The sequence below is a fragment of the Phoenix dactylifera genome, chromosome 4 (genome assembly GCF_009389715.1).
Source record: "Phoenix dactylifera cultivar Barhee BC4 chromosome 4, palm_55x_up_171113_PBpolish2nd_filt_p, whole genome shotgun sequence".
Lineage (NCBI taxonomy): Eukaryota > Viridiplantae > Streptophyta > Magnoliopsida > Arecales > Arecaceae > Phoenix > Phoenix dactylifera.
The window spans coordinates 6371216-6390007 of record NC_052395.1 but is presented as its reverse complement, the minus strand read 5'-3'; positions in this window follow the sequence as shown (position 1 = coordinate 6390007).

The window sequence follows — 18792 nt, the reverse complement described above, 5'->3', positions numbered from 1 at the left end:
ATTTGAGAAGGTGCATAATGGATTCAAGGATAAAGGCAAGTTCTTATAGACTGTTTTTTCACTGTATTGGGTGGCTTGCGGCTAGCTTCTATTGCATGTTTCATATAATAGGGCTCGTTTGGTTCGCGGGAAGCATTTTGCTTCCTAGGAATATGATTCCTGGGAAACAAATTCCTAGGAAGAGGATGCCTAGGAAAGTACTTTTGGCATGTTTGGTTGACCATGGGAAAGTGACAAATTTCCAAGGTGCTTATGTTTGGTTGGCCATCTACTTTCCTAGGAAAGTTATATATAATTCCTATTATGCCCTTAATAAAAATTAAGTTTTTAATGCCTCTTTAATGCTTCTTTAATGCTGAAGGGACTTTTTGGGAAAAAGTAAAAATGAAGTGATTCCCGCCTCATGGGAAAGTAACTTTCCCATGTTTCTCATGGGAAAGACTTTCCCATGAAATGTGGGAATCACATTCCCATGGGAATACTACTTTCCCTTCTCTCTCCTTTGAAAACTCCAACCAAACAAGAGGCATCTCATTACTTTCCCGTTGACCACACTTTCCCCCCTTCTTTTCCCGCGAACCAAACGAGCCCATAATGTTTTCTCCATCTGCAGACCTTCCCAGCTCTATCTTTTCCAAAGTATCCATCTCCGGGCAAAAGTAGTGCTCCAGTTTTAGACTGCAGAGAAGCATCACTTTCCAACCTCTGTGCATGCATTGGCGTGGGGCACCCGTAATTAATTCATTAATTGCCTCCTAGCAGCTATTGAAAATTTGGTTGCTTCAATAATTTACAGAAAGAAATCCTTCGACCAAAGTATCTATGGATCATTCAATTGCTGTGGTTTTGAGATCCGGAAAGGTTGTTGCTTGATGCAACGGTGAGCTGCCTACATGTACACAAGGTAATGGAAAGGGACTCGTCCTCTTGGCCATTACTGCAATCTTTCTTGGGCCTTCATTTTGCTAGCTCGGGATTTGCAACAAAAAATCGATTTCATTGTTAATGATGCTAACGGACTTGGGTCCTTCTGGTTGACGCCCTTCTCTCTTCGGCTCATAGCATTTAGGTGGCAGAAAAAGAAAATATAGTAAAAGCAGAAAAAAATATAATTTTATTCACTGTGACTTTGTATGACCAACTTTTAACCAACTGATAGGTTGTCTTAATTGCACTACTGGCCTGATTGCCCTCTTTAGCTTGAGTGATGGCACAGAAGATGGGGTCTAGCTGATGAACATTGACAGTAGCGATACTGATGGAAAAAGAGATTGGAAAAAGCGACAAATGGAGTTTAGAGATTGAAAGCATCTAAATGAGCTGAAATTTGATATGTATATATTTTAAAATATTCCGATCAAGTTTCAATGGTTTAGATTTGTAAACTATGCAATCAGGTTCGTCATCTCGAAATGAAGCTCCGTATTGATGCCATACTAATATTGTGCCGATTCGATACGATATAAAATCTTTTCAGCATATTGAGTATCGATATACCAACCGTATTGGATACCGATACTGTATGATATGCCTCATATCATCTAGTTCGAGCCGGTATGGCGAACCATGCTATATAATATATAACATAATTTAGCTTACTAGCTAGCTATGTTGCTATCATTATTGGAATTTATAATCTACAAAGTTAAATGGTTAATCTTGATCTAAAAATGTTTTAGAATTTAACCAAGCAAAATGCCATTGGCCCCATCTCCCTCAAAAGCTTGCAGTTTTTGCCATCTAAAGCATGATTCTTTTCCCCAACCTTCAAGCGTAGGCTTTAAGCATGCTTGTGGGTGACTTCTTTAATGTGATTTATTGCACGCACGTATGGACGGGTGCGTTCAATGCACTAACCACCTGCTTGCTTAACTTTCAAAAAAAAAAAAAAAAAACAGATTTTTTTTTGCATTAATATCCTCCTAGAAATTCAAATTTGTATGAATATTCTCTTAAAATTTATATTTATTTCTGTACCCTCATAAAACACTATTTTTGCACAAATGCCCCTAATATAACGGTTTTTCTAACACCGTTAATAAAAACCATATTTATTTAATTTAAAAATAAAATAAAATTTTGAAATTACTTTTTTGTACTCTATCTTAATCGCTTTATAAATGTTTTTTTTTGTACATCTGCTTATTAAGGATATTTTAGTCATTTTAATTTGAAATCCTTATTTTTTTAACAGCGTTAGATGGCGTGAGTACATATGCAAAAACAAGAATAAAAAAGGGATAAAATAGAAAAATAAGTATTTTACGAGAGTATACATGCAAATATCACTTTTGGATAGGTATTCATGCAAAATTTGATAGTTAGAAGAGTATTCATGCTCTTAAAAAAAAAAAAAAAAAAAACAACAACAACGTGCGCTTGGTCCAGTGAAGGTACCAAAACTTATACCCACAGTTTCGGGGAGATCCACCAACCAGTGGCATTGTTACCTGGGAGGGAAGTTGCTTTGTATTAGACCCTAATTACTTGCTCAAGGATTATCCTCAAGAGTTGCTTAAGTTGACTCCCCCGTAAAAACCCTGCGTTTTATCCTGGGTTCCAATCAACTCACAAAGTTTCAATCACTTCATTACTTGTTATCCTCTATGTCAAGGAACATCCTCAGAAGTTTCATAACATAATCTAACAAAAAAAAAAAAACGTTTTTTTCAAAGATTTGTTGTACGAAGAGTCTGTTGATTTACTCATGTTAGTACTTGACTGCATCTAATCTTTTGTATAGTAAGTATGCTTGCACTAGTAAATATATATGGTCGTTTCTTCCCTTCCAAAAGAAGCATTCTCGAAGACAACAAGAATGGTAGGTGTTGGGGGGAAAACCCAAGTCATGCCAGTCTGAAGGCGCTCGACCAAAGAGCGCCGACCAGAGAGGCGCTCGACCAAAGAGTGCCGACCAAGAGAAACAACCCCGCCATAGGACACTCCGCTAAGCAACCGGCTCAGCTCAGCACCCGAGCCGGGCCCGTACCTTAGCCAAATATCCAATCTCCACCTAATCCTCTAAAGGATCTGACAACTAAATACATGACTCCACTACAATCTGCCACCATTCCTAGGTCATCAAGGCACGTGATCTCCGCCGGCATTCGGCACGCCCTATCATTAATGCATGAGACCCCCTCAGGCCTCCGATGCACTCGGCCATTAAATGAACACAGCTCAAGATGATCTCCGGATCACTGAACCATCAAAGCATATGGCTCTCCCTGACCACCGGTTCACTCAGCAATCAATGCACTTGCTATCTACGAACCCCAGGTCCACTACGGCCGGCGGTTCAACCACCCCAACGGGTCCGATCAACCGTGACAACTCCCTGACTCCGGCCTGATCCGGCCTTATTCTCCACAACGCCATTAATGAGCGTGATCGTGCCCAATTATCACAAAAGAAGACAAATTCTCCTGTCACCTCCCAGGTAACATAATATCTTCCTATAAAAGAGAACCTGGGGAAAAAAGAAGGGGGGACACAGATATACACAAAAAAAGAGAGAACAAACATTCTCCTCTTTTACTCCCCACATATTAACCCCCTCTGACTTGAACTTCAGAGGGCCGGCACCGGAAAGCCCGGCCACCGGCTTTCTTGCAGGACTCTCCAGGAGGACGCCACCAGTCGACGCACCGCCACCCACCGTCCCGGCAGCGGAGCTCCTCCCCTCTCGGTTCGCGGCAGCCCCCGGGTTCAATTTCCAGCAACAGTTGGCGCTAGAGGAAGGGCCCGAGTTGCTGCCATGAAACTAAGAAGTAAGGGGGCTTCCAATGCCTCTCGACGTCCTCCACCTAGTCCTGGACACTCTGTCCAGAACTCGCCGCCTCCGGCCGAATCAACTCCTCAAGTTCGGCCGGAGCAGTTTGATGCCCTGGTGCAACAGGTGCAGGCCTTGGCCACTGCTGTCCAAGGCTTGCAACCCAGGGGCATCCCGACAGCACCGCTCCCTCCGGCTCCAGTTCAACCGGAGCCTCCTACAATCGGACTTCCCCTTCAAGGTCAGGACTCTCAAGTCCAGGCCTTCCTCTGGAGAGAACATCCAGTTAGAGGCCCTGGTGGCTGGCCATAACCCTCGGAGGCTGAGTCGGTTCCAGGGCAACTTGCACCAGAACGAACCGCTGCAGCGATCCCCCAGAATGATGAACTCGACAAGAAGGTCGAGAAGCTGGAACGCCAGATCCAGGCACTCCACGGAAGGAAACCGGGACATAATGGTGACTTCGAGTTCACCACAAAGTCCCCCTTCTCCCAGGAGATTAAAGATGAGCCGGTCCCGCCGTGGTTCAAGATGCCCCAGGTGGAGCCTTACAACGGCAGGGCCGACCCCCTTGACCACCTGGATAGTTATCGGGTCTTAATGGCCCTACAAGGAGCCTCGGAGGCCATGATGTGCAAAGCTTTTCCAGCGACACTCCGAGGACCGGCCCGGCTTTGGTTTACCGGGCTGAAGCCGAGTACTGTCTCCTCCTTTGAGCAGCTCGGCAGGCAGTTTGCCAGTAATTTCGCCGCCAGCCAGCCCCAGCGGCGGATATCAGACTCCCTCCTTGACATCAAACAAAAGGAGGGAGAGTCTCTCAGGGAGTATTTGGACCGGTTTACCGCCGCAACATGAGAAGTCCGGGAGCTTGACCAGTCGATCGCCATGTCAGCACTGAAGACTGGAGCCCGGTCTTACAGGTTCCTCTTCTCTATCGAGAAGAATTTCCCTGCGGACCTCACCGAAATGCTTGTTCGGGCGCGGAAGTACGCCAAAGCTGAGGAAGCCGTGGCCGTTAGGCGGAGCGGGGCCGAACAGACTCCCAAGAAACAGAAAAGACGCCGCGAGGAGCGTGGCCAGCCCAGAAGCCCGTCCCCGCGCCGAGTCAAAAATCCGCCCCGCCTAAAGAGTCCACCCCGACTACGGGGACCGCCTCAGCAGAGGTCACCATTCCGCCCGAGGTTTCCACCACGGGCCCGTGCACCCGAAGGGAGGTATGAAAACTACACTCCCCTCACCGCTCCTCGGGCCGAAATCCTCATGGAGATTGAGGGTCGGGATTGCATCCGGCTCCCACCTCCGAAACGAGATTCTGGAGCTTGGCGTGATCCCCGGAAATATTGCCGTTTCCATCGGGATCACGGCCATGACACTGAGGACTGCTATCAGCTCCGGAACGAGATCGAAGCGCTCATCCGCCGAGGGGTGCTCGATCGATTCGTGCGAGGCCGGCGTGAAGAAAAGAAGCCAGCCGAAGGAGCCGCACAGCCTGGAGGTTTAAATGCCAACAGGCCCATCGCCGGAACCATCAACACCATCCGAGGCGGGGCCTCGATTGGAGAAGCTTCAGGGGAAGGAACCTCCTCGAAGCACCTACGCGCCTCGTAAGCCATCTCTTTCTCAGACGATGATCTGGAGGGAGTTGAAACTCCCCACGATGATGCTGTGGTCATTTCCATGATCATAAATAGATTTGATGTAAAACGCATCTTGATCGATAATGGAAGCTCGGCGAATGTTTTGTATTTTGATGCCTACGGTAAAATGGGGATGACAGGAGAGCAACTACGGAGGATGAATGCTCCGTTGGTTGGATTTACTGGAGATTCAGTCCCAGTAGAGGGCGAGGTCGACCTCCTGGTCATGGTCGGGCTCGCCCCCTGTGAAAGTACCGTGAGGATGAGCTTCCTTGTGATACGCCTGCCCTCGGCCTACAATGCCATCCTCGGAAGACCAGGTCTCAACGCCCTCCGAGCGGTAGTCTCGACTCGCCACCTGCTCATGCGATTCCCCACCAGCCAAGGAGTTGGCGAAGTTCGTGGGGACCAAACGGTAGCGAGACAATGCTACATGGCGACCCACGAGGCGAAACGACCAGCTGAGGTGCCTGTCCCAGCAACCGACCAGCCCTCAACTAAAACTCTGGAGGCACGGGTCAACCCTCAGAAAAAGCGGGTAGAGCCTGGTGAGTTACTAATCCAAGTTCCTTTGCGCGAAAACTTTCCCGAGCTAACCGTGCATGTCGGCTCTGGCCTCAATGAGTGCGAAAGGGATCGCCTCGTCAACTTCTTGCGAGATAACATGGATGTCTTCGCCTGGTCGCCCGCGGATATGCCGGGGATAGATCCAGAGATCATGGTCCACCGGCTCCAAGTAAGGCCAACCTGCAAGCCCGTGCGACAAAAGAAACGAGGCGCCGCCCCTGAACGACAACGAGCAGCAGCCGAGGAGGTTGACAAACTCCTCGAAGCTGGCTTCATCCGGGAGATATCCTACCCAGAGTGGCTCGCCAATGTGGTCCTCGTCAAAAAAGCCAGCGAAAAATGGCGCATGTGCGTGGACTACACCGACCTGAATAAAGCCTGCCCAAAGGACAGCTTCCCATTCCCCAGCATCGACCAGCTCGTGGACTCCACCTCGGGGCACGAGCTGTTAGCATTCATGGACGCCTTCTCCGGATACTATGGCGCCAGAAGATGAAGAAAAAACGGCCTTCATCACCGACGGGGGTACCTACTGCTACAAAATAATGCCATTCGGCTTAAAGAATGCCGGGGCAACTTATCAAAGACTGGTCAGCCGGATCTTTAAAGACCAAGTAGGCCGGAACATGGAGGTCTATGTTGATGATATGCTGGTGAAAAGCAAGGCGGCGCAAGACCATGTGGCCGACCTTAATGAAGCATTCTGCACACTCTGGAGGTACCAAATGAAGCTCAACCCAGCCAAATGCGCCTTCGGAGTCACCTCCGGCAAATTCCTTGGCTTCATCATTACACAACGGGGAATCGAGGCCAATCCTGAAAAGATCCGAGCACTCCAGGAGATGACGCCTCCGAGGACAGTCAAGGAGTTACAACGGCTTACGGGCCGAGTTGCAGCCCTCGGGAGATTCATCTCCCGCTCAGCCGAGTGCTGCCTTCCATTCTTTGCGGCTCTTAAGAAGCCGAAAAACTTCCTATAGTCGGACGAGTGCCAGCAGTCTTTTGAAGAGCTCAAGCACCTTCTGGCCTCCCCTCTCCTGCTCACAAAGTCTCAACAGGGTGAACTCCTCTACCTGTATTTAGCTGTTTCCCCTGTAGCAGTAAGCTCGGTCCGGGTCCGAGAGGAGGGCAAGCTCCAAAAACCAGTATATTACACCAGCCGGGTCTTGAGGATGCTGAGACCCGATACTCTAAGCTAGAAAAGACTGCCTATGCCTTGGTCATTTCAGCTCGGAGGCTCCGGCCTTATTTCCAAGCCCACACAATGGCCGTGTTGACCGACCAGCCAGTAAAGCAAATCCTGCAAAAATCAGACCGTGCAAGCCGAATTACTAAATGGGCCATCGAGCTCGGAAAATTTGACCTCGAGTATCGACCCAGACCGGCGATCAAAGCGCAAGCACTCGCCGACTTCATAGTCGAGTGCACCATACCGGACGAGGTCAAGCCTGAACCTGAGCCTATACCAACGGAGCAGACCCTGAGTTTGGCATGGACTTTGCATGTCGATGGCTCTTCAAACTCGGGGGGTAGCGGAGCAGGTCTCATCCTCACCAGCCCAGAAGGGGTGGTCGCCGAACAAGCCTTGCGCCTCGAGTTTCCTGCTTCCAACAACATGGCGGAATACGAAGCGCTCGTTGCCAGGCTCAAACTAGCCAGAGAGCTAGGAGTGAAGGACCTGGAGGCCTTCAGTGATTCTCAGCTCGTCGTCAACCAAATTTTGGACGACTTCGAAGCCAGAGACCCCACAATGCAGAAATATCTTCAAAAGGTACGGGATCTCGCCTCGACCTTGAATTCTTTCCACATCCAATATATTGCCAGGTCGGAGAATCTTAGGGCCGACCAGCTGTCAAAGCTGGCGTCCTCTCGCATGAGCGAGCTTCCCAAAATGGCGGCACTTGAGTACCTCCAAAAACCCAGTACGAAGGAGCCCGAGCAGGCCCTTTGTATTGAGTCTGAGCCAAGCTGGATGGACGAGCTCACCAGTTATCTGCAAGACGAAGTCCTCCCCAGTGATGAACGAGAGGCTCGCCGAATAAAGTGCTCCGCCACCTGGTATATATTGCATGAGGGAAAGCTCTATCGGAGATCTTTCACCTCTCCCCTCCTCAGATGTCTCCGCCCAACAAAGGCTGATTATGCAATGCGCGAAGTCCATGAAGGGATTTGCGGAAATCATCTGGGAGGACGAGCATTGGCCCATAAAATTTTGGGCCAAGGATACTATTGGCCGACACTCCAGAAGGATGCTGTGGACTTCGTCCGAAGATGCGATCGATGCCAAAGAAACGCCAATGTCCAACGCCGACCCTCGGCTCCCTTAACTTCTATCAACTCCCCTTGGCCTTTTACCCAGTGGAGAATTGACATTCTAGGACCATTTTCTATGGCTACCGGACAAAGAAAATTCTTGGTTGTCTCCATCGACTATTTCACAAAGTGGGTAGAAGCCGAGCCCCTTGCCCGGATCACCGAGCAGATTCGGGCTCCTCCGTATTCTCATATCCGACAACGGCCGCCAGTTCGACAACCTCCATTTCAGAGAATTCTGCTCCGAGCTTGGCATCGACCACCGCTTCACCTCGGTCGCGCACCCTCAGACGAATGGAGAAACCGAGGTAACAAACCATACTATTTTGCAGGGGCTCTAAGCCAGGCTCGACAAATCCAAAGGACAATGGGTCGAAGACCTATACAATGTCCTGTGGGCTTACCGGACTACATTCCGTGTCCCCACCGGTGAGACTCCCTTCAATCTAACGTATGGAACGGAAGCTGTCATCCCGTTGGAGATTGGGCTCCCTTCTCCGAGGGTAGAACTTCATGATGCCGGCTCCAACTCCTCACAGCTTCGGAACAACCTTGACCTGATCGAGGAAACAAGGGAGGCCGCCCGAGTTCGCATGGCGAGGTACCAGCAAAAGACAGCACAGTACCACAACGCCAGGGTCAAAGTCAAATCCTTCAAAGTAGGGGACCTTGTCTTCAGAAGAGCCGAGGCCTCCCGACCAACCGAGCAAGGGAAACTGGCTCCAAATTGGGAAGAGCCTTACCGAGTCACGCGCATCCGCCGGCCCGGAACTTACAAGCTAGAGTCTCTAGATAGGACTCCCATTCCACGAAGCTGGAGTTCTGAAAATCTCCGCGTGTACTACCAGTAGAACCTCGAGGGGTCCCCTACTATTTAACCATAAATTTCATTTTATGACGGCTTGTGCACTCGTTCAAACTCACCAATTCTCCTAAATTGTCTCATGGAACCAGGCTCGTTCTCCATCGGCCAACGAGCTCGGCTCGTTCTCCATCGGCCAACGAGCTCGGCTCGTTCTCCATCGGCCAACGAGCTCGGCTCGTTCTCCTACCCTGACCATGGTCGGGATGCCCCGATATTTCGGGATGACGGAGTACCTATGTGGACTCCCTGAAGATGTTCGTGAGTTCGTGATGCGGCCTCCACCGACCAACGAGCTCGGCTCGTTCTCCTACCCCGACCACGGTCGGGATGCCCCGATACTTCGGGATGCGGTCTTCATCGACCAACGAGCTCGGCTCGTTCTCCATCGACCAACGAGCTCGGCTCGTTCTCCTACCCCGACCACGGTCGGGATGCCCTGGTACTTCGGGATGCGGTGTTCATCGACCAACGAGTTCGGCTCGTTCTCCATCAACCAACGAGCTCGGCTCGTTCTCTATCGGCCAACGAGCTCGGCTCGTTCTCCTACCCCGACCACGGTCGGGATGCCCCGATACTTCGGGATGCGGTCTCCACCGGCCAACGAGCTCGGCTCGTTCTCCATCGACCAACGAGCTCGGCTCGTTCTCCTTCCCCAACCACGGTCGGGATGCCCCGATACTTCGGGATGCGGACTCCATCAACCAACGAGCCCGGCTCATTCTCCATCGATCACGGAGCTCGACTCAATCTCCTGTTCGTGATCAACGAAGAGTCCGTGATTGACAACAAACCGGATTCTTCTATTTTGCCGGCGTCCCCAAAGAACGGACCCCGAGCAGAAGAGCGTCTTCAATCGCCAGGCGAAGTTCATAGCCTCGGCATAAGAACGCTCACGGTACCAGGTACCCATTCAATTAATGTCTTTACATTATCTCATTTATTTTCATTCTCGGATTCTTCTATCTTGCCGGCGTCTCCAACGAACGGACTCCGAGCAGAAGAGCGTCTTCAATCGCCAGGCGAAGTTCATAGCCTCGGCATAAGAACGCTCACGGTACCAGGTACCCATTCAATTAATATATTTACATAATCTCGGTTATTTTCGTTCTTGGATTCCTCTATCTTGCCGGCGTCCTCAAAGAACGGACTCCAAGCGGAGGAGCGTCTTCAGTCGCCAGGCAAAGTTCGCAGCCTCGGCGTAAGAACGCTCACGGTACCAGGTACCCATTCAATTAATGTCTTTACATTCTCATTCCTGGTTAATTAACTACCTGAATGAACCTCCGACCATCGTCGAAGTATCTGGCCGGGCCAATCATCGCTCGGCCTCACCCCTCCTACGTACACCGTTCAATGGCAAGCTTAGTCTGTGCCGTCAGCTCGATGAATTCCTATCTCAAGCTGACAGGCGTTTAACTCGTATGTCGGAAAAAATCCGATCATCCGCCTCGGCAACCCGAGATCCGGCCCAAAGTTCACTAGGAATTTTAAATCTAGTGACCATAGTCCTAGGGCTCGGTCGAATTCTGAGCTAAGCTCGAAAAGACCCCCCGAGCCCAAGCGCATCCTAGACATAAGCGTCGCTATATTACTGATCTTAGGACCGAGCAACGGAAACTCGAACCTAAGCTCGGCTGTGCCGAGCCTAAATGCAAGTCCAACTATGTGGCGAACGAAGTTGGGGCCGTAGAGCCCAATCCCTTGGAGCCTAAAAGCGGATCCAAGTGAAAGAAGTCTAAGTCAACCAAAGCACAAGTCAAGCTACAAGTTATAACAAATATGTATATTCATTTCAAAAAGCCCGTAGGCTAAGTACAAAGCTCGGGCTCGGCCTTAACAAGTGTGGGGGCCATCCCGACTTCCAAAAAAAAAAAAAAAACAAACAACTATACTAAGGCTCGGGTTCGGCGACTTCAGGAATGGCCGGCTCGGCGATCAAAGCCTCTTCCTCGGCAGCGCCAGGAACAGCCTCGAAAGTCATCTCGGTGACCTCGGGGACAGCCTCGACCGCCTCGGCCGGACCTTCCTGGTCGGCCCCCGGAGCTTCTGCCTCCGCCTCCGACCTTTCGACCCCTGCTCCCGATTTAAGCAGGTTCAGGTCAAAGTCCGGAAGGAGCCGCCGCAGTTGGTTGCGGAAGTCCTTGAAGCCTTGGATCAGCCCGTTCACGCCTTCCTCTTCCAGAAGGTCACAGAACTCCTCCGACTCGCGGAAGAGCCTAACCGCGTCTTGGGCCTGCTCCCGAGCCTCTTGCTCCCGAGTCTCGTGGTACGCGGCTTTCCGCTCGAGGTTTTTTATTTCCCGCTTGAGCTCTAAGGTTTTGAGGCGGGCGTTCCCCACCTCTTGCTCGCGGGTGGCCAGCGCCAGCTCGGCCTCGGCCAAACGAGCCTCCACGGCGCGCACTTCAGATCTCGTCAACGTGTGGGCCCTTCTCCTCTTCAAGCTCGGCGGTCAGAGCTCGAACCTCGTCTTCGGCCGCTCCCACCCTTGCTTGGAGCACCTGGCGCTCGGCCTCGGACGCCAGGCACCTTGCCTCGGCCTCCTCGTGCCCCCGCTGATGCCTCCGAGCTCGCTCCTGGTAGTCTTGCACGATGTGCATCAGCGTCTCCGTCTCGTGCAGATGCTGTAAAAAAAAGGCGTGAGAAACGTGAGAAATTAAAAATAAAACTTGCATAACTGTATAAATAGGAAGACTAACTTACCCGGACGGCAGAGCAAAGAGTGGAGTCCATGAAGGCGCCGTAGTTCATGGACCGTATTTTGGCCTGGTCGGCCGGAAGAAGCGCGACCCGGAATACTTCGCGCGCCACTTGGGATTATCAAGGGCCGAATCGCCCTTGAGGACCGACCAGACGGGAGCATAAGGCACCCGCTCCCGTGAGCCCGAAAGGTCGACCTCGGCTGGCCCAGACGGAGCCGGCCCCACAGCTCCTTGGCTGCTCCCCGGCTCGAAACTGGAGGGCTGGGGTCGGAAAGGCGGCCGATCTGACTGCCGCAAAACCGGAGCGGGGCGCGCGAGCACCAAACCCGCTGAACTTCCCCCCTGGTCGGCGATTGGGGCTTCCTGCCGACCAGGGATCCGTGAAATTGGCGCCGGGCACGGGAGCGCCACCGTAGCTCCACTAGAGCCCGCGCCCTCCCCCCGACCAGCTTCGGAGTGCGCGGGACGAGGAGCGCCCGCCTCGACCGCTGCGGTCGCCGAGACCTTCGCTTTCTTTCTCGGCTCGGTCAGTTCTTCCGAGAGCTCGGCCGCCCTCTTCTAGAACCGGGCGTATAGAACCTCGCTCTTGGTCACCATCTTTGCGATATCTGCAAGGACGAGCAGGATTAGAATTTAGAACTGTAACAAAATGGAAAAGACGCCCTATTGTTACCCTTACCCTGAGGACGCGCCGAGCTCAGGCCAACGTTCACTAGAGCGTCCTCACTTATAAGGCCGCTCAGTAAAATACCGTCTCCGAGGCTGCGGATGGTGTCAATGATCCCCTGCTCGCGCGGAGAAAGCTTGGGGACTTTGTTGACGGACCTAAGCTGGGTCGGCCCCCACCTAGGGTCAAACCCCCATGTCCGTTCAGAACCTAGAAAGAAGAACTTCTTCTTCTAGTCATGAATGACGAAGGAGCGCCCTGGAAGAGTGGTCGGCCCGCCCAAAGGGCAATGTAGAGCCACTCTCCGTCTCCCGGATTCAACTTCAACACAAAAAGTCGCCGGAAAATGTTGACAGAAGTCGGAATCCCGTACGCTAAACATAGCGACAGGAAACCGACCACTGTCCTCCAGGCATTCGGAGCGAGCTGCACCGGAACCAACTGGTATTCCGTCAGCAACTCGTTCACGAACCCGTGAAGAGGAAATCGTAGGCCGGCCCAGAGTGCCTCCAGGTACACTCCGATCCGGCCTACCAGAGGATTGGTTACCCGATCCTCCCGCCTGGCGGGCTCGAAACGGAACCCTTGTAGAGGAAAAAACCATTCCTCGGTCATTTCGACCTCCAGTACACCCATGGTGGACTCGACTTCATTCGGACCGGAACCCATTAGGAGGAAGGAAGAGAAAAGGTTCGAGAGGAAAAGGGACCTGTAAAGGATACCGGAGAAAGGAAATTTCGGACCGAGAAAAGCCGGAGGAAGGAGACAATAGGAAAGCAGCAGGAGGCCAGGTGAGGATTTATATAAATCCCTCCAACGGCCTAGATCAGTGAGAAGAAACACTGCTCCCCGTTCGGATCACGACGCGTGTCGACCCAAAAGACGGAGCGCCACATTTAATTTGGGCTGACGCTTCGAACACAGAAGCGCCCCGTCGGATCATGCGGCCCCATCATGAGCCCACGACGCGAGGACGCTTCGGAGAAGGCGTCCCAATAATGAGGCATTTTTGGGAAAGAAGAGACGCCGCCCATTAGAGGCACCTCGAAGCGCCCGATAATTCGAAACGCGCGATAATTCAAAATTCCCTTTTAACTCATAATGGCCCGACTAAAACTACTTCCCGCGCTCAAGCTGGTGGCCAGTTGGAACTCGGAAGTCGGGGGGTAGTGTTGGGGAAAAAACCCAAGTCGTGCCAGTCTGAAGGCGCTCGGCCAAAGAGCGCCGACCAGAGAGGCGCTCGACCAAAGAGCGCCGACCAGAGAGGCGCTCGACCAAAGAGTGCCGACCAAGAGAAACAACCCCGCCATAGAACACTCCGCTAAGCAACCGGCTCGGCTCAGAACCCGAGCCGGGCCCGTACCTTAGCCAAATATCCAATCTCCACCTAATCCTCTAAAGGATCTGACAACTAAATACATGACTCCACTACAATCTGCCACCATTCCTAGGTCATCAAGGCACGTGATCTCCGCTGGCATTCGGCACGCCCTATCATTAATGCATGAGACCCCCTCAGGCCTCCGATGCACTCGGCCATTAAATGAACACAGCTCAAGATGATCTCCGGATCACCGAACCATCAAAGCATATGGCTCTCCCTGACCACCGGTTCACTCAGCAATCAATGCACTTGCTATCTACGAACCCCAGGCCCACCACGGCCGGCGGTTCAACCACCCCAACGGGTCCGATCAACCGTGACAACTCCCTGACTCCGGCCTGACCCGGTCTTATTCTCTACAACGCCATTAATGAGCGTGATCGTGCCCAATTATCACAAAAGAAGACAAATTCCCCTGTCACCTCCCAGGTAACATAATATCTTCCTATAAAAGAGAACCTGGGGGGAAAAGGAGGGGGGACACAGATATACACAAAAAAAGAGAGAACAAACATTCTCCTCCTTTACTCCCCACATATTAACCCCCTCTGATTTGAGCTTCGGAGGGTCGGCGCCGGAAAGCCCGGCCACCGGCTTTCTTGCAGGACTCTCCAGGAGGACGCCACCAGTCGACGCACCGCCACCCACCGTCCCGGCAGCGGAGCTCCTCCCCTCTCGATTCGCGGCAGCCCCCGGGTCCAATTTCCAGCAACAGTAGGTATAAATTTTTCTCTTTTTTTTAATGTAGGTAAGTAATACAATTTTCACCTCTAAGTTGCAGCATACATCTTGAAAGATCAAAATCTCACAAAGTATTAGTTACGTGATAGATTCCAACAGAATGTATGACATTGTTGAGGTCAGATACAGCATTAATTAAGTTGGAGGACGATTTCTAGTTCTCCATCTAGAAATGGAATGGCAACCTACAAACCGGCATTCAAGAGCTATGGTTTCAGCTGGGTTGCAGCATGAAATTGCCGCTCTGTTCACAGGTAACTTCTTTTTTCTGCCCTGAAGGGAAGCTTATTTCAGAAAGAGCCATCAAATCTTTTTTTTTTTTTTTTTTTTTTTGCTAAAACCGATGATTCATACTATTCGGGTACGAATGCACCTAGAAGAGTCAGCATACAAAATCTCCCGGATAGGACCAGGTAAATCACCCTCACCGACCCATAGTGAGCCGCCTGAGTGGCACGCAACAAACGCCGCCACCCAGTCTGCCGCACCATTGGCCTCCCGATATACATGCCCAGCTCGAAAGAGTACCCCCTTCCTCACCATCAACCATATATCCCGGAGCAGTGGGTGAACTGCCCTATCGCTATACGGGCCCTTCCGGACCCAACTGATCACAGTGGCCGAGTCTCCCTCCAGGATGATGGAGCTCGCCCGCAAAACGGATCGCGCATATCGCAACCCCATCCAAGCTGCCCGCAGCTCTGCCCCTGGAACTGAGATGTCGAAGATCTGACAGCCTCCTGCTGCCACCAAGCAGAAATCCGGGCCCCTGATGACAAACCCAGCACCTCCCCTCCTGCCACCATCCTGGACTGAGGCATCAAAATTAACCTTGAGGAAGCTCGGGGGTGGGGGCTTCCAGGTGAAAAACACCACATGAGGAGCTGCCAAAGCAGAGTGGGGGCCCCAGATGGGGGCATCAAAAGAGCCATCAAATCTTTTGACAGGAGCAATAAGCTGAAGGAATAACAACTTAAGCTTAGCTATCGATATCTCAAGTTTGTCGATGACCCTAAGAGTGTGAATATACAGCTCAAAAAACTCAAATTTCTTTGAAGTATTTTTCACTGATAACTCATCTAAAGATAACCCCATAACAGTAACTGAATCACTTCCCTGCCAGAAATTCTAATGTTGGATAGATATTATATGACTTCTGTGACAACCTTGCACTTTACAACAGTCTCAGACAAGTGACATCTAAATCCTTCCCAAATTCTAGTATCATGTAACATTTTGATCCCGGGCTTAATTTTTCACCTTCAAGACCTATAGCTTTCGCCGCTTCATCCAGAATTCTCACAAATCTTATTGTTAGCATAATTTTAGACATCACGTAACAACCTACATTGCCTGTAATATTTTTTTTGTTAGCGCAATTTTGTATGAACCAATATTATTTTTTTATTAACATGAACTTGTTAGAATAATTTTAGGGATCGCATAACAACTTGTATCAGTTAGTAGTATTTTCCATTGTTTGTGTGATCCTAAATCAATCTATATTATTTTCCTCATATGCAGTTTTTACACAAGCATATATAACCTCTAAGATGTTGACGAAACAAAAAAATAAAATCACTTTTCTCTTTCTTTTTCTATTATTTTTTTCTTCTTCTGCAAATATTTTTAACATGGTATCAGAGCCACCGATCACGTAACTTACTGTTATTATCTCTTCCGCCTTATCTATCGATTTCTGTTCCTAGGTGAATCACCATCCAAAAAATCTTCTATTTTTTGGTGCATCTGCAGACCTCAATTTTCTAATAAATCAATATTGATCTTATTAATAGATTTGCATACCCTCTATTTTCGATAGATTACTATCTAAAGATTCTTTGTTTTCTATGGATTCGCAGCTCCTCTCCACCGCTTTTTTCTTCAACTTCAGATCTTCGGTTATCTCTCCTCACCGTCGCTCGGCTCCATTCTCTCCATCTCCGGTTTTATATGTTGCCTTTGGCTAATTCACCATCCAGTTCGTAGTCTCTTGCTCCTCTTCCATGGTGCCTTTGCCTATGAATATCATCGACCTTCGGTTTTCTTCTTTCCGAGCTTTGTCCTCGCTACAACTGTCATCTTCTATGTGTCTTCTCGTTGCCGCATCATCAGACAAGTGATGCAGGACAATTGCAGAAATGAGAGGAAAGGGAGAAGAGGAGGAGGGAAAAGAAGAGAAGGGAGAGAAGAGGAGGGGGAAGAAGAAGACAAGGAGGCTAATTTTTATTCATCATTCATCAAAAACCTAAACATGAGGGTGGACCCATATAAATAGGGTCACAAAATAACAAATAGATCCCTACAAATAAAACAATCCCGAAAAGGCCCTAAAATGACAATATGCAAATAAACCCAAATGACAATATGCAAATAAATCCAATCAACATAAAATAAATCCAACTAAAATAAATCAATCTAAAAAAAAATCAGGCTGGCTGAATCGGCTAGGATCCGCTGAGCTGGCTGGATCCTGTGAAGACCGGCTGACCTAGCACTGGTGTCCGCACCAACTCTCCTCGGGTGGAAAGAAGTCGACCTTGACGAAAGTGGCTCGGTAAAGCCCCGGTAGTACTCCAACAAGTTGGGGTCAATCAGCGGTCTCTCCTCGTGCTGGATCCAAGTGTAACCGGACTTTGGTCGTCCACGCCAACGAACCAAAAAATGCTGGATGCCTCCATCACCATTAATCTTTTCTTCAACATCCCGATGTGTTCAAGAGGGCAGGCCGATCTCCACGGCGGTGGCTGCAGGCAGGGGCGGAGGTCGCGGCGGCTGTACTGGCGACGGGAGACTCCGGTAGATGGCGGCGTCCGGTGGTGAGCCGATGGCGAGGCGGTCACGGCTCCGGCAGCGGCCCCTCTGCGGATCCAACGCAGGTGGCTGATGGCGGTGGTGGGCGCAGCGATGGAGGACCTGAGGCGACAGACTGCAGCGATGGGAAGGAACGGCGGCGTTGCCCCTTCGAGTCCGGCCACGGGCGGTGGTCACAGAGGCGAGGCCGATGGCTCTCGTGGGGTCGCGGCGTCTTTTGTTGGCAGACCAATGGCGGGACGGCGTTGCGAGGTGGAGGCGACGGTGGCGTGCGGTGTAGCCGGCGGCAAGGGGGGGGGACGTGGTGGCCACAGGCTTGGCGGCCGGTGGGATGGGCCCGACGAAAGGGGTTTTCCCCTTTTTGCCTCTGATGAGAACTGAGACCGAGCGTGAGAGGGGTTGGTGAAATCGAGAGAGAGAGAGGAACATAAACTGGATCGAGGCTTTAGCAGTAGGGGCAAAGCCAGCCTGCTCTGATACCAAAGCTGATGCAGGACAACTGCAGAAAGGAGAGGAAAGGAGAAGAAGAGGAGGGAAAAGAAGAGAAGGGAGAGAAGAGGAGGGGGAAGAAGAAGACAAGGAGGCTAATTTTTATTTATCATTCATCGAAAACCTAAACATGAAGGTGGACCCATATAAATAGGATCACAAAATAACAAATAGATCCCTACAAATAAAACAATCCCTAAAAGGCCCTAAAATGATAATATACAAATAAACCCAAATGACAATATGCAAATAAATCTAATCAACATAAAATAAATCCAACTAAAATAAATCAATCTAAAATAAAATCAGGCTGGCTGAATCGGCTAGGACCCGCTGAGCTGGCTGGATCTTGTGGCGACCGGCTGACCTGGCACTGGTGTCTGCACCAACAAGCCATTTAGCTACCTCGACAGACATGTCAGTTTGTCACGTCAATCAGATATATCAGTATGTTATATCGGCTTCTGAGTTATTATGACAACTCTTAATCTGCTACATTAGCTCTCGTCTTCTGCCACATCAGGTTCTATGCTACCATGTAGCTACTATGTTAGCTCCTAGGCTCTCACATCAGCTTCTGAGCTAGTACTCCAACTCTTCATCTAGTACATCAGTTTTTCGGTACATTCGTGATACAATTTTCAAACTTAAGTTGGCACCTATAGTACCATCTTGAGTTTGAAGAGGAATGTTAGCATAATTTTAGGGATCATGTAATAACCTGTATCGCCTATAATATTTTTATTTATTAGCGTGATTCTGTATCAACCTATATTATTTTTCTTTATTAACATGATTTTGTTAGTGCAATTTTAAGGACCACATAACAACTTGTATCAGTCGA